Raw genomic sequence first — 8,295 nt, forward strand, 5'->3', positions numbered from 1 at the left:
GACTAAAATGTCTTTTGCATAAAGGGATGTGCATGAGTATCTGGGGTCCAGGGGGCAGAATGTTATGGTTTATGTCTAGTTGTCCCCCTAAAGCCTCATGCAGTCACGGGGCAGCATCTGGAGCTTGTGATTGATTATTATGGGTGTGGATGCTGCACCTGCCCTGGGGCAGGTAATTTGCTTTACAATGTGAGGAGGGGCAAGAGGCTAGCTGTCCACTGGAGCTGAGGCCCCTCCCTTTGTTCTCTGCTTTTTGCTGCTGCCATGAAGGGTTGCCCTCTGCCATGTACCACTCTCCCTTGGAGGCAGCTGAGTATGGACTCAAACGTCCAGTAACTGTGAGTTAAATACACCTTTTCTTCCCTAATTTTGAGTGTCGGGTATTTGTCCCAGCAATGAGAGAAGAGTAACTGAGAGACTAGGAAAAGACTTGTTTTAAAGATTAATGAAGAGATTTCGGCTTTTGCTCAGTGGTGGGAAACTGCTGAAAGATTTCCATCAGAAGATCTGGAAGGGGAAACAATAGACTCAGTTATCTTTGTGTCCTTGGTCTCTGCACCAGAGGGGTTTTATGAGAGCGTGGTTAGTTGGTAGAACATTTAGAAGTCCTCTATTTATTCTTTCAAATCTAAAAATAAAGCAATCTAGATTTTATATGGATTCATTTCTCAAATTTGCTGCTTACATTGTGCATGTGCTCAATCAGCTCCACCTGGAAGACAAGACCAACACAAATTTGCTGGTAATGTTACCACAATTCTGTGAGGAACAGTAGCAATCTGACCTTTTATTTCCTTCTCGCTTTCTTTTTTTTTTTTTGAGACAGGGTTTCACTATGCAGTTCAGGCTGGCCTTGAACTCACTTAGTAGCCCAGGCTGTTCTCTGCAGTGATCCTCCTGCCTCAGCCTCCCTAGTGCTAGGATTACAGGTAAGCTCTTTTCCCTCTTTTTTGGAAACAGTCTCACTATGTAGCCCAGGCTGGCTTTGAATTTGCAGCAGTCCTCTTGCCTCAGCCACCCTCACTCTAAGATTACAGGTGTATACCATTTTGCCTGGCCAAGGATCTGGTCTTGAGTCATCAGTTGAACCACTTAGATTTTGAGGCATGATCATGTCTTCATGTGTTACTAAACCAGGCTTGGTTCTCCTAGATTTCCTTGTCTGTGCGTCCCTTGCAGCTGGGCATTTGAGCGCCATCACCATCCACATCTCCGTTTGGAAAGTTGAAATCTACCACTATTATGTGACTACAATTGATGCCCCAGGCATATAGAAACTTGATTAAAAAAAAAAACAAAAAACCTGACTGCGGGCAGTTCTGAGGTTGACAGTGCTGTCCAGATTGTTGCTGCTGTTTATGGTGAATCTGAAGATGGTACCTTCTAGAACAGGTGGACCTGTGTGAACGCCTTCTGACATAAACATGGATGTGAAGCAACAAACTTCTGGTGTTCACAAAATGCCTCCCATTAAGCTGCCCTACAGCCAGAAGAGACACAAGGAAGTGATTAAGAAAGGATTAAGGAAGTTAGCACTTACATTAAGAAAATGGGCTACAACCCAACACAGTAGCATTTCCGCCAACTTCTGGTTGGAATGGTGACAACATGCTAGAGCCACATGCTAGCATGTCATGGTTCAAGGAATGGAAGGTTTCCCCATAAAGATGGCAATCCCATTGGGACCACAGTACTGGATGTTTTGGATTGTGTTCTACCACCAGCCATCCAACTGCTAAGCCCTCACACCTGCCCTCCAACATGTCTACAAATTTGGCATTGGCATTAGCCCCATGGGCTGAGTAGAGATTGGTGTTTTCAAACCCTGCTGGCAGTCGCCTTTGCTTTACGCACAACTGGGAGTAAGCACATCCCAAGGCAACCTGAAGCGCTGAGTGAAGCTCTTCCTGGGGACAGTGTGGCTTCAGTGTTAATATGACAGCAAAAATGACCCACCAAAGGGGAGCTGTTGGTTTCACTGCTCAGGTAATCCTTTTGAACCATGCAGGCCAAGCCAGCAGTGGCTCTGCCCCTGTGCTGGTTTGTCACACACTCATACTGCTTGCAAGACTGTGAGCTGAAAGAGAACGCTGATCACCACTCTGGTAAGAAGCTAGAAGATGACCCTAAACTCCTAAAATCTGCCGATGCACTCGCTGTTGCCATGGCTCCGACAAGTCCATGTACGCTAAGAGCTGGTCTGTCTACCCTCCTCTGTGTTGCTTTGCTGTAGACAGTTGCTGTGGCAGTTATCATTTTTTAATTCTATTTTAAGCTTGCATTTATTTATTTATTTGGTACAGAGTGTCCCTACACAGCTCAGATTGATAGTGATTCTCCTGTTTTAGCTTCCCCAGCCTTGGGATTACAGGCGTGTGCCACCATGCCCAGTTTCAGTGGCCTGACACTGCATGCCCAGGGTTCTGGTGTCAGTACGGCATGAGGTACTAGGGATCAAACCCTGTCCTAAGGCTGGCAAGATAGCTCAGTGGTCTAACGCGCCTGCTTAGGCAAGCTTAGGCAAAGCACAGGGAACCATGGTTGGATCCCCAGCACCACATGCTGCTCCAGCCCTGCCCTCAGGGTGGGCTGAGCTGGTCACAAAACCAAAGCAAAACAAAAAACAAGGGCTGGGGAGATGGCTCAGTAGAATAAGCACTTGCCTGGCAAGCACAAGGGTCTAAGTTCAATCCCCGGTTCCACCAAAAAAATAAATAAATTTTAAAAAATCATCAAGCCTGCAAGATTTGTTTGTTTGTTTGTTTGTTTGTTTGTTTTTATGGAACCAGGGATTGAACTCAGGCCCTTGCGCTTGCCAGGGAAGTGCTTAATTCCACTGAGCCATCTCCCCGGCCCCGAGAGATTTATAAAAGAATTTTGAAAAAGCTGGGGAGATAGCTCCTCCTAAAATCGATCCCCAGTGCCACAAAACAACAACAGAAAACATTAAAAGGCTTTTTTTTTTTTTTTTCTTCTCGAATGCCTTCAGGGCACTTTTGGCCAGCGGGAGAGTTGTGAGGTTCGAACTCCAGGAACCTGAGGCTGACAGCTTTGTGGAAGCGGCCACTTAAAGGACTGAGCTAGGCCCAGGCCCCCATTAAAAGGCTTTTGAGACGGGAATCTCAATATGTTTCCTAGGTTGGCCTTGAACTTGTGGGTTCATGTGGTCCTCCTGCCTCACCTTCCCAACGCTGAGACTCTATACGTGGGACAGAGAACTTTCTCAGTCAGTTAAAGAATATCTTTAAAAACCTGTAGCATACATGATTCTTAGTGAGATATTTGAAATTTTCTTTTTAAAAATCAAGACCAAGGAAAGGCTGCTCTTTGTTATTATTTCTATTCTAAATTATCCTAAGAGCCTTAGCCATGCAGCAAAAGGAGAGGAAGGGCAGAGAGGCAGGCATGCGCTGGAGTGTAAAGGAAGAAATAAAATGGTTTCATTCGGCGAGAATATAAAGGTTTACATAGAAAACCCAAAACTCTTCAGATAGTGTTTTGAGAAGGCTGATTTGTAACAGGTTTTTTTGTTTTTGTTGTTTTAATGTTTTTAGTTGTTGCAGGGTCTCACTATGCAGCTCAGACTTGTGGTGATTCTCCTGTCTCAGCCTCCCCAGTGCTGGGATTACAGTCATGTGCCAAGCCCAGACTCTGGCTGGCTCAGCATGCCCTGTGGGCCGAGCTGGCAAGGCTTGTGGTGCCGGGGATCCAACTGTGGTCCCTGTGCTTGCCTAAGCAGGTGCTCTAGTCCACTGAGCAATCTCGCCTGCCCCTGTAATAGGGTTTTGATCCTCCTGCCTTAGCCTCCCCAGTGCTGAGATTACAGTCACCACTACCACACCTGACAGACTAGTTGTTATAATTAATAAGGTGTCTCAAGGGCCGGCCTGATAGCTCAGTGGACCAAAGCACTTGCTTAGGCAGACATGAAGGTTGGTGGTTCAATCCCTGGCCTAGGAAGCCAGCCCTGCCCTTTGGGGGGTGCTGAGATGGCAATTGAAACTAGGCGTGGTGGTGTGAGCCTATAATCCCAGCATTTGGGCAGCTTAAAACAGGAGAATCACTATGAGTCCGATCTGTGTAGTGAGACCCTGTATGTAGTCCCTGTAGAACGTGCACTAAATAAAAAAAAAAAAAAGAAAACAAACAAAAAAAGGGTCCCAGTTACTCTTCTCTCATTGCTGAGACAAATACCCAACATCCAAATTGAGGGAAGGAAAGGTTTATTTAGCTCACAGTTACTGGAGGTTCCAGTCCATACTCAGCTGGCTCCAAGGTAGAACGGCACATGGCAGAGGGCAACCTTCCGTGGTGGTGGCAAAGAGCAGAGAGCAAATGGGAGGAGTAGCAGCAACATTGGCTGCTGAGAGCAAGTCTGTCTCCCTTAAATCGCATTCAGGCTCTCAGCCCCAGGCTGGGGGAAGTACTCTCACCCATAATCCCAGCCTTGGTCATGAACTAATCTCAAACTCTAGAAGTCCCCGCCCCATGACTGCATGAGGTTTTGGGAGGACAACTAGACACAAACCATGACACAAAGTCAGGAAGAGGGCTGTGTAAATAAGAATAGCAACACAGAGAAGCTAGTAATAAATTTAACAAGAAACATGCAAGGAAATAAAGAAGACCTAAATAAATTCAGAGAAAGTCACTGGGAGCTGTGATCCTGGATAAGATGATATCTCAAAAATGTGGTTTAACAGCTTCAGCTCTGAAGCCAGGCTGCCTGTGGCTCTGGCATTTGGTAGCAGTCCACCCACAGCAAATGACTTACCTTGGTTTCCTTATCAGTACAATGGAGGTAACAGTAGCACTTATCTTCTTGGGTTGTTTTTGAGAAGCACGAGATAATGCACCCAAGAGGGTTGAGAGCAGCACCTGCCATGGAGGAAAGTTCTCTCATACTGCAGAGCAGCTGGGAGGGCAGAAGCCGTGTCCAGCAGAATGGTAGGCAGCTGTCAGTGGGCGTAACAGATCTCTGAGATGAAGGAACCTATAAAGAGAAAAGGTTTATTTTGGCTCTTAGTTTTAGTGGTTGCATTCCAGCGCATAATGGCTGGAGAGTAGCACAGAGCAATGACCTTTACTTCCTGGCCAGGAGATGAGAGACAGGAAGTGCCCCACTGACCCCTTCCCAAAGTGCCCCACCAGTGACCCAAAGACTGCCTTACTTTTCTCATTGCTGGGACAAAATATCTGACACTTAGAAGAGAATGTGAAAAAAATCAACTAATAGATGCCATTAGATGATATTAGGACAAGGTATGATTATCTAGCCCACCAACCACATAGCTCAACAATTACACCCTGTCAGCCCTATCTGGTTACACCCAGCCTCAGACCAGATAGCTTGACTCTCCTTGGTCTGACCGCACTTAGCTACCCTGTGCCCTCTGGTCACATACATGTCCTGTCTTACTAACTTGTTTCCAGGACTTTCTACCCAGCAATGAGAGATGACTGACACAATCCAGTAGAAATTCACAACACTTTCAAGCACCTGTACTTCTTGCTTAGAAAACCTGTATAAACCAATTCCAAAACCAAGCAACTGCTGCTGCTTTGGGAGTAATCCCCCATCAGCCCACTGTCACAATGAATTTGTTTGCCTTCCTACTCCTTGGTGCAGAGTGTTTTTCATTTGGTTCAATACCTTCCAAAACAAAGGTTTATTTGGGCTCATGTCTTGTGAGTTTTTGTTCTCACAGTGGCATGGAGTCAGCAGATGCCCTAGGTCTGAATGGTATAGGGAATGAAAATCCCAACCTGAAAGATACCTGGGCTGAGTTCGTGTTCTCTAAAATCAAAGAATGAATCTTAGGAACAACAGACGTTAAGAGCAAAATATATTTATTGGATGAAAGAAAGCTTTGGGGGCTGGGGAGATAGCTCAGTAGAATAGGCACTTGCCTGCCAAGCGCAAGGGCCTGAGTTCAATCCCCAGTTCCACCAAAATAAAATAAAATAAAATAAAATAAAATAAAATAAAATAAAATAAAATAAAATAAAACAAAACATTAAAAGAAAGAAAGCTTTGGTTCGAGAGAGGAACAGGAGGAGGACCCAAGCGAGTTGCTCCAGGAATCTGTCTTTTCTAGGGATTTATTTATTTATTTATTTATTTATTTAATTTTATAGGGATTTTTATAGAGCAAAACCATGTGAGGTGTGTTTAAGATGGAAAATATGGAAACTTGTACATGAGGTGGGACAAAACTATGATCAAACAATAAGAGTACTAGTACAATCGCTCAGGTAACATTGATTAAATTGGGATCAAATGGGAAGAGAGTTATATGAACATGGAACAGGGGCTCTTCCTGTTGGGGTTGGGTTGTGACTTTTCAAGGTGATTGAGACTCGTTTAATCCCTGGTTCTGCAAAGAGAGAGAGAGAGAGAGAGAGAGAGAGAGAGAGAGAGAGAGAGAGAGAGAGAGCTGTTTAGAATATCAGTCCCTGATGCCCATCCCCAGGGAAGTATGTGGCTGCTTCTGTTTACTCTTTTGTCTTGAGGCCTGGCCCACAGCAGTAGTGTCTGTCCCTTCCAGAGTTGCAAGGTTGTCTTGTCTTCTGTGCTGTCTCCTTGAGAGCTGGGCCCCATCAAACTGCCTATAATGTTTCTATCTTTTTTTTTTTTTTTTTTTTTTTTTGGTGGAACTAGGGATTGAACTCAGGCCCTTGCACTTGCCAGGGAAGCACTTATTCCAATGAACCATTTCCCCAGCCCCACTGTTTCTATCTAATTCAGAGGCCTATAACATAAAGATGGGCTGGCACCCAGGAGAAGGGCCTGGCCAGGGGTGCATGTGCAGCAGCGACCGGCCCTCTTGCTGCAGTTGCAGTTGTGATAGCTGTGCGAGGTCGTGCTGCTGCTTCTAGCAGGCAGAGTGCAAAGGCAGCTAGGACTCGAGTTGCCCTCCCAGATCTCTGGTGTCAGAGAAGCAAAGCCCTGTTTAACCTCAGGACTCCCGGTCGGCCAGCAAAAAACAGCCTTCTCTAAACCACTGTTGGGCCCATGCACGACATTCCTCCTTTCTCTTGATCTCACTCCTCCAGGGACAGCTAGCTGAATCTCAGTCTTGTTTTGGGAACTCAAACCAAGGGAACTGTGGGCCAGGGAGATAGCTCAGTAGTAAGTGCAGTGTCCTGAGTTCAATCCTGGTATCACAGGTAACTTTCTAATTTGCATTTCAATGTAAGGAGGGAAGAGAAGCTAGCTGCTTGAGCTGCTGCTGCTACTCTTCCTTTTGCTCTTGCTCTTTGCCACTGTCCTGAAAGGCTGCTCTCTACCATGTGCCAGGCTGGCTGCCGTGGAGCCAGCTGAGTATGGCCTGAAACCTCCAGTAACTGTGAGCTAAATAAACCTTTCCTTCCTTCATTTTGGGTATCGGGTATTTTTCCCAGCAATGAGAGAAGAGTAACTAAGACAGAGTGACAGGCATACGCCACCACACCCAATTTCAGGGGTCAGCACACGTGCAGTACCAGGGAGCCTGGGTCCTTGTCCTTGCCAGGCAGACACTTAGACTGCTGAGCTATCTACCCGAGCCCTGAAGTACAATCCTCTTGCCCCTGACAAAACATCCAGAATTCAGGGCATGTCTGAAAAAGCCCAGGAACCTCATGAAGATACACTTCTTCCCTGATTATAAAGATTGAGCTTGAACTGCTGAGGAGAAAAATCTGAATAGATATTAGAACATGGAAAAAAAAAAAAAAAAAAACACAAGGAAAGAGTGCTGCCCGGGAGAAATGACTTAGCTGTGCTCCTTCTTTTTCTTCCTTCACCTACTGAGGCTCTGTGTGTCCATGACAGGCTTTACCGTGTGTTTACCTTGACTTGCTACTGACTCTATACCTTACTTGCTCTTTGCCTAGTTTTTTCTCAGATTATCTGCCCCTCCAGAAGAAGTCGCTGTTCTGCCCACTGTGAAGTCGTTCCTAGAGCCACCAGTGGTGTAGGGAGATTGAGGGAGGGAAGCTGGTTCCCTTGAGAAGTCACATGATCGAAGAGAAAGTCTCCCAAAGGAAACTTCTTTTGGGGGTCCTCTTAAAAGAACCAACAAAGGGCTGGGGATATAGCTCAGTAGAATAAGCGCTTGCCTGGCAAGTACAAGGTCTTGAGTTCAATCTCCAGTACCGCAAAAATAAATAAATAAATTTTTAAAAAAAGAACCGATCCTTCGGTTCATGAGTGTGATGATTGGGTGTTCATGCCTTATGCATGAGATGTGCCTCCCCCAAACTTTGTTACAATGTGGGCACATTACCCATCTGATATGAAAAAAAAAAAAA

The 8,295-nt window shown here is 45.6% G+C and overlaps 1 non-coding gene across 1 annotated transcript; it reads left to right on the forward strand.

Annotated features, from left to right (window-relative positions):
* The first annotated feature begins 8,178 nt into the window (after positions 1 to 8,178).
* Positions 8,179 to 8,280, forward strand: LOC111815413. Its single transcript, XR_002820104.1, has one exon. It is a non-coding gene; the product is annotated as a small nucleolar RNA U13 (small nucleolar RNA).
* Positions 8,281 to 8,295: the final 15 nt, after the last annotated feature.

The sequence above is a fragment of the Octodon degus genome, unplaced genomic scaffold (genome assembly GCF_000260255.1).
Source record: "Octodon degus isolate 3935 unplaced genomic scaffold, OctDeg1.0 scaffold00015, whole genome shotgun sequence".
NCBI lineage: Eukaryota > Metazoa > Chordata > Mammalia > Rodentia > Octodontidae > Octodon > Octodon degus.